We start from the raw sequence: 13467 nt of genomic DNA on the forward strand, positions 1-13467 counted from the left end.
CCAGGTTTCGAAAATGGCTTAGCCAAATCTGGCAAAGACTGGGAGAACTCTGGCTAACATGACCCATGATAGCCAGGTTTTGAAAATGGCTTAGCCAATTCTGGCAAAGAGTGGCAGAACTCTGGCTAACATGGCCCATGATAGCCATGATTTGATGACGGCACGGCCAATATCAGATGCTCATTGGCAACTCTGGGCCTACTTAGGGCCACGCTTTGCCAGTGGCTTTCTAATATTGGCCCGCTGTCATGTGCTTCCTGGGTAGCAGTTCTTCGTGCTACCATGTTGAAAATGGCTCACAAGCGCAGGAATGATGTGAATGAAGCGCGAAATGAACTCCCAAAACGATTACGAGTCCGCAACGCGAATGTCCAGCGTTAGCCGGCGTGGAAAAGGCGAGGAATTTCAGCACACAGGGTTTAGTTGACGGAGAGTGCGTTCAAGCCATACATACGAGAGATGACTTTGGCAATTTTCAGAAGGAGGGGGCCACGAATTTTTCCCCTTCTCTCGTCTATGTTGTTGGATCCAGATGTTGACGTGGAGTGGTAGAGGGCTGGTCTCGTAAGTGACCCGGGGGACGTACTTCGCGATTGGTGAGTTCAGGCAGGTGTGCAGGTCTTCTGACGGTGAGACACTTGGAAGGCTTTCCTGGAGAAGTTGTTTATTACAATATGTACACAACTGGTTTACATCTACCGGAACATTTCGGCCTCTCTGCTTTAACTAAAAAGAAAACATCAAACATCCACGACTCCGAACCACCGCCGGCCACCACACTGCCAACCTGTCCGGCCGCCGCTCAACGAACTGCTGTCTCCAACTCGTCGGCCCCGGGACCACCACCGGCCGCACTCGACCGACCTGTCCGACTGCCACACACTCAACTTCCCGCGCTGTCCTTAGTGTGCACCCATGCTGTTGCATTTCCGCCAAAACTCCATCCTCAGGCAATAGACTATTCTCCCGCCAAAACTGATGCTTTCGTCAATAGATGATTTTCCCGCCAACTTTCAGACTTAAGATGTCACAGCGAAAAAGAAAAGTACACAATATAAAACACACGCCTCGCTGTAAGCCACTTTGGCTAGCTAGCCGGGAAGGGTAAAAAACAAAACGCACCGCGCCGATCTACCCGAGCCGTCCTGTCGTCGTCTCGTGTTTGGGACCGATTCCGAAAAACGAACCATTCCTCACTCGCTTCGGCCGAGGAACATGAAACTAGCTCGTGGCGCCATTCTGGGAGTATTTTCCCCCTTTGTCGGCGCATTTCCGTGCTCCCCTTCGGTGGCGCTGTGAGCGCGCGAAGCGAGTGGACATACAGCGCATCGTCTCCACCAACTTTTGGCTGGAGCCACGGTTCCTCGGCCGGAACCCAGTCAACACAGCCGCGTCTGTGTTCGCGAAGTCGACAGCTACCTGTGGACACCACTCACACACAGGTGGGGCAACATTTACGCATTTTAGGGCCGATCCTCACTTGCGTTTCGTGGCGATGGCGCTAGGCCTAACGCCTACGCCGACGCTCGGCCGTGAGTGAGTCGCCCACCCGTGTCAAGATGGCTGCCCAAAAAGTACAACGCGGCTACGACCCGGACGCCATGGCCTGGTCCGAGGTTCCTTCAGCTCCAACGCCTGAGAGTCCGGATTCTGCGCCCATCGAGAACCCCAGGCTCTTCAAACTAGTGGAACGCCGCTCCCGCAAGCGGGACGCCGCCTCCAAGAAAGCGGACGCCACGTCGGCAGGCCGCTCAACACGGCACAGCGCTGCTGCGCGCGCTGCAGCGCTTCACGGAGGGGCCCAGTCTAAGACCGGACCCTCTTGGAAACCAAAGCCACTGCCGCGTCTTCATCCAGAAGACATCGTCCTCATCCTGAAGCCCCGGGTGACCGTCGCTCTCAGGGATGTCTACCAACATGGCGAGCTGGGAGCAGCTTTCGCGGACTACCTGGGCGCCAAGGCCGCAGCATCCCTCAGCCTGCTCCCCACATGGGAGCAAAATCTGATCGTCGCAGGCACCAGAGAGCCGCACGTCGCGGACAAGCTTCTGCGGGATTTTCAACTAACATCACCGAAGGGCCAGCTCTCCATGTACGGCCAGTTGAAAATCACTGGAGACGTGTGCCGCGGCGTCATCACCGTGGCCAAGCACGAGACCAGTGAGTCCCTCCAAAACAAGATCCAGTGGCGTGCTGGAGAGCTTGCCGATATCCGCAAGCTTGGCAAATCCGACGTCGCGTCGCTCACCTTCGTGGGAAAAGTGGTGCCGCGATATGTGCATTACAACTCTGAGGTGACCCTTGTGCGTCCGTACAAGAGAACCATTCCGGCCTGCGTGCGGTGCGGCACTGTGGGCCACCGAGCAGACACCTGCCCCTGCCCGGATGAAAAGTGCGGCCTGTGTGGCCAAACGGCGCCGACCGTCGACGGAGTCAAGGCGCAGCATGGATGCAGTCTGTCCTGTGCAGTCTGTGGGCAAGCCCACGCTACCAACTCCCGCGACTGCACGGGAAAATTCCGGCAGCTCAAGGTGCATGGCCCCAAGGCTAAGCGCCCAGAGGTGCCAAAAAACCAGCGACCTGGCAAGCAGCCAAGTCATTCAAAACCAGGTGCCGGTGGCGGAACGCCGCGTGGTGCTCACGGCACCGACCACAAGACATCGTCACCTTCTTCACCGTCGGTGAAACCAGCGCCCGGGAAGAAGACGGCGCCTCCACCGCCCAGCGGCAGAGACACTGGGCACTTCCCGGCACTCAAGACAATTGGCGCTGCCGACGCCCGGGCATCAGCGCCTCAACACCACAAACAGGTGAGCAGCTGGGCTGAGATCGCCTCCTCTTCCTCCCATCCCTCACCCTCCCCCGTAACCGTCTCCGCACTCGACGCGGAATACAAAAAACAGATAGACGTGCTCCGGGCGCAGAATGAGCTTTTGCTCAACAAAATTCAAAATTTAGAATCAAAATTGGCGTCCGCCGCACCGACGCAATGGACGCAATGGAGAGCGACGCGGAGATCTCGCCTGCCCTCGTGACAGCCATCTCTGCGATGGAGGAGCGCTTAACCTCTAAATTGCGATATATGATCGAGACCGCCATGGACCAGATCTTGACAAAGGTCAAATCTGTCGTCCCCGCGGTGGTCTCAAAACACATCTCAAACAACCCACGCCTCCTCCGTCGGACGGGACCCATTAGGGACGTATCCCGCCCTTCAAAATTCACCCGTCTGATTATTGATTCGGACAATGAGGACAACTGCCCCGCTCCTTCCGTCATCACCCCCTTGATGGCGCAAGTAGCTGGCTCTGAGGCAGCCAATCCCTCCTCCTGCCCCCAAGAATTTTAAATCATGGCGAGACACCTTAATCAAAGGAAGTCCGCCATCTCCAATTCGGCCATGTCAACTTCAATAACACAGTGGAACTGTAGAGGCTTTAAGGACCGCACTAAGCGGGCCAATTTCCGCCTCTACCTTGAAAATTTCGAGTCCTTACCAGCCGTGGTTGCCCTCCAAGAGCCAGGCCTGGGCGCCACAATTTCAAATTACACGACGTTCCAACAGGACCCCGCGTCTTGTCTTCTTGTCCACAAAGACTACACAGCAAATCTAGTGGATCTCGACCTCCCACTAGAGTACTCTTATGTAATGGTGACCCTCCTACCAGTCCGCCGCAGGGACCCACCGTTGCATATACTCAACGTGTACTGCTCTCCCAAACTAAAGCGAGTGACTTTTGCGGACCTCTTTAGCCGCGCGCTAAGAGTAGCGGGCCGCGATCCCCTGCTTATTGTGAACGACTTTAACGCTCCCAGTCAGCAATGGGGGTATCGCAAGGAGGAGTCACGCGGGCGTAAGCTGGCGGAGCTTGCGTCCACGTTGGGCCTCACCCTCCACACGGACCCTGTCCACCCAACCCGGCTAGGAAATTCCGTGACACGGGATACGTGTCCGGACTTAACCTTCACTCGCAACATACAACACGCAGACTGGCTCAACACCGAGGAACCCCTCGGTAGCGACCACTGCATCATTAACACTACACTACGCACACGCCCCCTCAAGCGTCCCAGAACACAAGCCCATATCCCAGATTGGACGAAATTCAGGCAAAATTTTAACTCACTTGATAATACACCCATTTCCGCGCAGGGCTACACAGCATGGTCCCAACAGCTGCTGGCACACCTTTCCTCGCATGAAACACACATCCAGCTCTCAGAGGCGGTCACGGACGTGGATAACCACCTTCTACACCTCTGGGAAGCCCGTCGCAGCCTCGTCCGCCGTTGGCGACGCCAGAAACACAACAGAAAGCTTAAAGCTCGAATTGCCGAGCTTACCCAGAAAGCGGCAGAGTACGCGGCCCAACTCGCCGACTCCAACTGGGTAGATAGATGCAACACGGCCGCGCGACAAATGTCCAGCCGAAATACTTGGCGTCTCTTTCGAGCCCTACTCGACCCAACCCAAACACGAACCGAAACACAAAAACATTTGCAGCGAGCCATGCACCATTTTCCTGGCAACACGACTCAACTGGCACAGAAACTTCGGGACCAGTATCTGTGTACAGCCCAAGACCCCCGTGGATCTGCGTACTCTTATGCAGGCAGAGAGAACACGGAGCTGGATCAACCTTTCCAGCTCCATGATCTGCGGGCGGCTCTCGCCAAAATGAAACGGGGCACTGCGCCAGGACGGGATAAGGTCACCGTCAAGCTTTTGACGAACCTGCCCGACTTGGCATACCAGTCCCTCCTGGAATACGTCAATGCGATTTGGCGCGGGGACACCCCCCTGCCAATCGAATGGAAAACGGCTTTGGTGACTTTTATTCCTAAAGCTGGCAAACCAATTGACACAGATAACCTCCGCCCCATCTCTCTCACCTCATGTGTGGGCAAACTAATGGAGACGATGGTGCGGGATCGGTTATCTACATATCTTGAACACAAACAAGTCTTTGCGAGCACCATGTTCGGATTCCGCCCACACAGATCCGCACAGGATGTCCTCCTGCAACTCAATCTGGAAGTCCTTGACCCCCTCGAATGCCCCCATAATGACCGGGTAGTACTCGCCCTGGATCTTAAAGGGGCATTTGACAATGTAACACATGAGATCATACTCACTAACCTAAGTCACACCGACTGTGGCCTCAACACATCCCAATACATAAGCCAATTTTAATGGATCGTCAATCCTACATTCGAATTCAAGATAGAGACCATGGTCCTTACCTACTCGGCACGCGGGGAACCCCTCAAGGCGCGGTACTTTCCCCGCTGCTCTTTAATCTGGCCATGATGCACCTGCCGGCCCAGCTGAGTGGTGTCGCCGGCGTGCAGCACGCCCTGTACGCCGATGACATCACTCTGTGGGCCACACAGGGCAGCACAGGAGACATTGAAGCCAGCCTGCAAACAGCGGCGACGATAGTAGACCGCTACGCCCGCCGCTGCGGTCTTCAATGTTCCCCTCAAAAATCGGAATTTGTGCACCTCCGCCCCTCACAGAAGTGCACAACTAAAATATCTCTCTCTCTTGAGAGCGGTCCCATACGCGAAAGTGATGAGATACGGGTACTCGGACTGTACATCCACAAACACAGGCGGCCAGACACTACATTGGCCAAACTCCGTAAGGTGGGGGACCAGGTGGGCCGCATGGTCCGCCGGGTTTCCAACAAACGCGGAGGGTTACGAAGTAAGGATGCCTTGCGGCTGGCAAACGCCTTCGTAACTAGTCGAATTCTCTATTCGACTCCTTATCTCCACCTACGGAAAGAAGAGGAGGACGCCCTTGAGGTCATCCTTCGCAAAATTGTTAAACGTGCCCTTGACCTCCCCATCACTACTTCAAACAGCCGGCTTATGGCTCTTGGGGTGGTGAACACTTTCCGGGAGCTCCGGGAGGCGCACCTTACAAACCAGTACACGCGCCTGTCGCTAACGGAGTCGGGTCGCCGCCTTCTTGCTCGACTCCATATCCAACACACCCCTCCAATGGAAGAGAGGTTTCGCATCCCGGAACTGTGGAGACGCGCCCTCCACGTGCGGCCTCTTCCAGCAAACATGTCACACGAAGACCATAATGGTCGGCGCCTGGCACGAGCGGAAGCGCTAGCCCGATATTATGGCAACAAAACAGGTGTCTACTACGTGGACGCCTCCGGCCCTCACCACGGGGGATGGTACACGGCCGCGGTAGTTCACAACAGCAACACAGTTAACGGCCTAACTTTCAGAGCCCGCAGTGTAACACAAGCAGAAGAGGTCGCGATTGCTCTCGCGGCCTCACATTCCAATTCAAAATACATAATCACCGACTCGCGAGGGGCCTGTCGGAACGTCGAACAAGGCTGCACTCCCTTCCTAGCCTATCGAATATACCAAAATTGCATACGGGATACGGACCCCGCACACCGTTACCTCATATGGGCCCCTGCTCATCAGGGGTTGGCAGGAAACGAGGCAGCAGACGCAGCCGCCCGCGCGCTCTCTCACCGGGCTGTTTTCTCCTCCCCATCCGATCAGGAACCCGATTTTAATCCGGTCTATACATTCAAAGATATTACAACATATTATCAAAATTGTCATCGCCTTTACCCTAGTCCATGTAAAGGCCTGAAGAAGGCGGATGAGCGGCTCCTTCTCCGCCTTCTCACCAATACATTGCTGTGCCCGGCAGCGCTAAAACATTTTGACCCCTCCTTTAGTGGCAGCTGCCCACACTGTAGTGCAGTGTCCTCTGACACCTATCACATGGTTTGGGCCTGCCCCTCCAACCCCGCTATTCCCCCCATCCCCAACCCAACCCGGGAGGACTGGGAGGCGAGCCTGCTCGGCTGCCACGACTTACAGGCCCAACAAGCCTTAGTCGGGCGCGCCCGGGCGGCGGCAACCGCCACTGGGGTCCCATACTAGGGACCTCCACCTAGTGCTTGTACGGATCGGTCCCTTACGGGCTGATCCAAACATACCTCCTATTCATCCGTAATAAATGTTTTCACCACCACCACCACCCACTTTAAAAATTAAGCCTACACACCACCAAGCATTGGACACTGCTACCGTGAACTACGCTATAGTTTTCTGTCCGGCAGTATATACGTGGGCCGGGATTGGATGTGTGGTACATGCTAAGGCGACTCAGCAGATCCTATCTACCGGGAGGAATCCGCAGCGCAATTCGATGCTTTCATGACGTTAAAAGTCCTCTGAATTCGGGGCACATACGGCTTCACCGCAGTGGACGACCCTACTTATTTATAGGTTGCCGAAACGTGCACAGATGCGTCTGCGAAGGCATAGAAAACGTTCGTCTTAAAGAGTCTGCGTGCATGTGCAGCGAAACACATACACTCCAAGTAAAAAACACGCCAACTGTTGGCTAAAACAAGCCTGTTGCTGCAGCTGCTCCACAATCCCATTCTGTAGAATTCGCAAAGGCGCGCTGGTTCCCAGCTAAGTTGAGCTTAACTACGTGTGGTATTTAAAGTCCACGTATCCTGACCACTTAACGGAATCGCTTTAAAAAAAGGCCTTCGTCTTCTAATCCAGAGGCTAAGCAGAGAATCTCACAACGGCACAAAATTAATATAGGCTGTCGCTTTCGCAGTACTTTGAAGATTGACGTTTCATTGAGACTTCATGTCTGTGCAGAGCGCGAGAGTGAAAAAAAAGAACATTGGTTTAGAGGAAAGGAAATGGCGCAGTAAATGTCTCACAAGTCTTCGTGGACACCCGAACCGCGCCGTAAGAGAAGGGATAAAGGAGGGAGTGAAAGAAGAAAGGAAGAAAAAAAAATTAGCTGCTCCGTCTGTTCTCCGTCAGGTAGGTACACGCAGTGACCGAACGCTCCGCGAGTTCTACCTTGAACGATTAATAACTGGACGCCCCATTCCAGTTGTAACCAACACAGTGCTGTGCGCGTGTGTGATTTAATTCCTCTAAAATAAACTAATAACGCGCACAACCTGGACACATTTCTTATTGTGTAAATAGTTTGTACATATTACTTCTCCCCCTATCCTCTCTTCCTGTCCCCTCACCTCTCTCATTTCATTTCTCCATTCTGCCTGCTACCCTTTATTTCCGCTGCCCCAGCAGGTGCTTCAGTATCGATGGCAGATGCCGGGGCTAGCAAAAATCTATTCCTTCCTTTCTACTATTATTTTTAATAAAACCACTACCACTACCTGCGGTTCAACTACTGCTGAACCGGGATAGCGCGGTTACCGGGCGGCTGCGTTTTTATGCAGGAAAAACGTTAAGGCGCCCGTGTGCTGTGCGATGTCAGTGCGATGTCATGCGCCTTCCTTTGCTCAATATCATCGGAGTCTAGTGTTGTCAACGCTAACGCCAATGAACAAAGAACGCCGATGGTCTAAAACTTGAGTGCCACGTTTCTGCTACAACATTGTGAGTGGCAACGCATTCAGCGCACATCTGTAACTACCGCCACGTAGCTTAAAGTGCGACTGAGGTGTCAACCGTCCCAGGCGGCCAATTATTCGCCTTTCTTTTGCCTTCGAAGAAAACTGAGGATTGATTCGGTGGACACCCGAACCATGCCACAAGAAATTTGACCTCTGGCTCACTTGAAAGCCAAAACCAGAAGCAATGCGAAGTCGTTACGAGGTAGCGTAGTGAAGCTTTCGCAAAAACCGATGGCTTGTACAGAATGATCTTTTTATTTACGAGCTACAAATACGAGGGCAAGGAAGTCATAAAAGTGAGGCAATGCGAATATATGTCAAACGGGGTATTTTATTTTAAAGAAGTCTCGATGAGCATTTAGACTTTTGTCCCACAGACTAAAGAGTCACGTGATTCCCGTCTCATAAGATTCCTTTGGTTGCTGGTGCAAAAAGTCTGACTCTTTCACGTCATCGTCCGGCACGATCTTCTGGTTCCGCTGAGCAGTTTTTTCAAGCGTCGGAAAATGTGGAAGTCGGAAGGCGACAGGTCTGGGCCGCATGGCGGATGTTGCAGCGTTTCTCACTTGACTTTTCCAGTTTTGTGGTAACTACATCAGCGATGTGGGGACGGGCATTGTCGTGGAGCAAGATGAACCCATTCGTCAATTTTCCACATCGTTTGTTCTTGATTCCGACATGCAGCCGATCCAGCTCTTCACAATATCGGTAAAGATTGGTAGTCTCTCCATGTTTACAAAATTCGACCAGGAATGGTCCCTGACGATCGAAATAAAAATTGTGTCTTGGGTGATTGCACGGTGGCATTGGCATAGCCTTGGATTGTCTTTGCAACTTTCACGTTCTTTTCTGAACCGTTTACCCCAACGCTTCACAGTGGCCAATGAAATGCAATGTTCGCCGTACACGGCAGCACCACGGCGACTAATCACTTGTTGGGAAACATCTTCAGCTGTCAAAAACCTCACGACACCCTGCTGCTCAACTTATGGAGCATTCATTATGTCGCACAACCGTGTTCAACCATGTGTATATGTGAGCATTAAAGAACACTGATCCTCAAGCCTGCGTATAGATTTCGTAAATGAGAGATGCCTGTGTACTACCCGCATGCCCGCAGGTAATGGACCGAACCGTTATTGCGCGAGGTGGGTTGGCTCACTTTCATCTGACTCGCCCCCGTATTTGTAAAATAAACAAAACAGAGTACGCAAAAAGTGCCGATATAGCTGCTCTTAGCGGTTCGACTTTTTATTTCCACTGCCTGGGCATTTTGCGCTTGCAGTAGTAACTCTTTATTTTATTTTCTAGCATTTTACGAAGAAATAAATCAAACGAGACATAGTTGCCATAATGAACAAAGTGCATCCGACACTCGCAATGGCAGTTGGGTAACGACAGTAAAGGCAACGACTTCCACGGATGCTGCTAAATCCCTACCCGATGGCTTAGAGACACCTCTAACCCCCCTCCCCTTCTCCCCACTCCCCGGGCTCTAAACTTTTGAGAAAAACTGCCCGCCCACCTACTATAGAGCCCCTCAATGTTCTTCGGCTCGTGCTTTTCGTGACTGTCGATTTCTGCGGTCAAATCATGCACATGCTCTGGTCTTGCGATTATGCAGCGCTGTCGGTAATGTTGCAGAACGAATAAATTTGTAAATGCATCTGTAAATAAATTCTTCCAGCATGTACAGCGACTTCGATGACAGAGGCAAGCAGTGAAAGAAAACTGCAAGGAAGTAACAAGCAGCCTATTTCCTCATTATCCTTTGCGCATTCTTGGAAAACGCCCCTCGCCCATTTAGTCACTCGAATTTGCTAATCACAAATTAAGACAGCAAAAGAAGCGAGCCGGAGCCAAAGGGAAAAAGATGGAGCCAAATAAAAGTAAGCATAACCTCAAAATTAATCACATGGGTGTCTTACAAAGGTAAGAGTTTACGTGCTATGTTGGACAGGCATGGTTCCAGGAAGGGAACGCATCAATGATTTGAAGGGAAATAGTAGTCGTTGCCATGCTGCGACATACGCTTTAATGTACTGTATTTTTTACATTCCTTTTAAGTTTGGTTTTAGATTCGTACTCTACGTATGCCTGTGGATTGCAAAACAGCGGCTCTGTCAGTCTGTACTATGTGTACTGAAGATTAACTTAATTACTTTGCAGGATTTAACAGTGCACTCAGGACGAGGACACTAGGAGAGAAACCGCGAGACACGAGCGCCGTCGCTGCCTTCACCTTCGCTCTGGTCCTAAAAAACAATGGCGCTCGCGCTTTCCCGGTGGCATCAGTGTATGATGAATAATGAATCGCAGCGTTGCCCTGTAAAGAGCGCGATTCGTTATAACGAACTGTTTATAATTTGCGTTCTGATGAAAATAAAGCTTCCGTAGCAGCTTTATCAGCATATCACTATACGTACAATTGGTCTTTCTACATCACTCCTGGAACACCACTTGTAAGACCTAGCCTTGGGACAAACATTGACGAAGTCTTGAGACTGGGTTCAGTGTAGCCACAAATCCGCTTAGACCTTTCTTTTGTTTTCTTATATATAGAGACGCCTCAGTCTCATCGTGGAGGCTTGGGTAGGGTCCACGGCTGCGCGATGCTGTGCAGCATCGTGGATGGCAAAAGTAGTGCCCAGCCTCCACGCTTCTTCTTCACATGCAGGACCGCATGTCGCCTCCTTATATACCCGCCGGAAAGGTCACGTCACGATGGGCCACGCGAAGCACAAGCTACCACGCGCCCCTGCGCGCTCGGCTCCGCCTTTTCTTCTTGGTCACGTGGGAGACGAATTTCTTTCGGCATCGAACCCGACCGCGGCTGCAGCGTTTTCTATGGAGGAAAAACAGCTAAGGCGCCTGTGTGCTGTGCGATGTCAGTGCAGTAAGATCCCCAGGTGGTCGAAATTATTCCGGAGCCCTCCACAACAGGCTACCTATTCTTCCTTTCTTCTTTCACTTCCCTCTCTTATCCCTCCCTTACGGCGCGGTTCAGGATGCTCGCCGATATGTGAGAAGATACTGCAGCACCCTTTCCTTTCCTCAAAAGCAATTATTGATTATTCAAAATTGCTTTTGGGGAAAGGAAAGGGTGCTGCGTCTCTATCACATATCGGCGAGCATATGAACCGCGCCGTAAGGGAAGGAATAACGGAGGGAGTGAAAGAAGAAAGGAAATAGGTGCTGTAGTGGAGGGCTCCGGAATAATTTCGACCACCTGGGGATCTTGCACTGACATCGCACAGCACACAGACGCCTTTGTGTTTCTCCTCCATCGAAACGCTGCCGCCGCGGTCGGGTTCGAACCCGGGTACTCCGGATCAGTAGCCGAGCGCCCTAACTTCTTTCGGCATTACTGTCATTTTCAGTACGGATTTAGGCTCACCTTCCTGCGGCCCAACAAATTTCAAAGCAGCAGGAATAAAAGCGTACACATCGGTAGCCAAGTCCCTCGGCGGTTTGTCAGTGCCCTTCTCGAGCTACATTGAGAAGCAATCTTGCACCCACGTGGCCGGGAACCGCTGTCGAAAAAATATTGACGAATTCAATTTGGGTTAGAGCGCATAAAGCGTGTGTCGTCACAGCATTCCTGTTGAAACCCGGCGCGCAGCGAATAAGGTGTGCAAAAGGGAATTGAGTGATGCCTATCTCAATTCCTATTTTACATTGGAAATTTATGAAAGTTTGAGTGCTGTGAATCAGTACAGTTAGGGAGTAGTTTAGGCTAACAATTAGCATAACCATGAACACTATCTCGTCAGCTGTGCCCCGAGCACAACTCAGACGAAGTGAAGGCAGCATTCACGTAACCAGCAGCGTTATTTGTTTTTTATAAAGCTGCGGAGATTAAGAAGAATCATTCGTTATATTTTTAAATATTAACCATTCCGCATTCCTTTCTTACCATCCCTCTAACCTTGTTTCAAGTGCCTATTTTCTACGCAACCTTTTCAGCCGGCTACAGGTCAAGTGCATGAGGAATTATGGCCGTTTCCGCTGTCGGCATCCCAATATTTCTGGTTGGAATTGAAATGAATTGTTTTTGGGGAAAGGAAATGGCGCAGTACCTGTCTCATATATCATTGTGCACCTGAACTGCGCCGTACTAGAAGGGATAAAGGAGGGAGAGACAGAAGAAAGGAAGAAAGAGGTGCCGTAGTGGAGGGCTCTGGAATAATTTTGACCACCTGGGGATCTTTAACGTGCACTGACATGGCACAGCACACGGGCGCCTCAGCGTGTTGCCTCCATAAAAACGCAATGAATGAAATTGGTTTCTGGGGAAAGGAAACGGCGCAGTATCTGTCTCACACTTCGTCGGACACCTGAACCGCGCCGTAAGAGAAAGGATAAAGGACTGAAAAAAGGAAGGAAGAAAGAGGTGCCGTAGTGGAGGGCTCCGGAAAGGTTGGCAGTAGCTTAGCTCGGCTATGCCAGGATATACGTAGCGGAACTAAGACATAGCATGGTTAGCATTGGTTAATCTTGATTGCAAGTCCAGGTTAGTCTGGTTGTCTAGCTATGTTGTCGCATTAAAGACGACACAACTGTGATTGCGGCGCACGCAAGCTCTCCTTTTCAATCCTCCGACATGTTATCAGGCGTGCGAGGCAGCTGGAAAGGAAATGGCGCAGTATCTCATATATCGTTGGGCACCTGAACCGCGCCGTAAAGGAAGACATAAAGGAGAGAGTGAAAGAAGAAAGAGGTGCTGTAGTGGAGGGCTCCGGAATAATTTCAACCACGTGAGGATCTTTAACGTGTACTGATATCGCACAGCACACGGGCGCTTTGCGTTTCGCCTCCATCGAAACGCGGCCACCGCGGTCGTGATCGAACGCCTTGCTCGCTTCTGCTGAACCGTCTGCTCCAGTTGCTAAGAGACGCTTGGTTGCAGTCTCACTCGATAGTCGTCGGGCAAGGCAATAGATCTCTAATTAAGGAATGAGTATGGGCTAGTTGTAAAACCACGTTTTAGGCAAAGCACGCAGGAAGACGCGGGGTAGTGAAC

The sequence above is a fragment of the Amblyomma americanum genome, chromosome 1, assembly GCF_052857255.1.
Source record: "Amblyomma americanum isolate KBUSLIRL-KWMA chromosome 1, ASM5285725v1, whole genome shotgun sequence".
Taxonomy (NCBI): domain Eukaryota; kingdom Metazoa; phylum Arthropoda; class Arachnida; order Ixodida; family Ixodidae; genus Amblyomma; species Amblyomma americanum.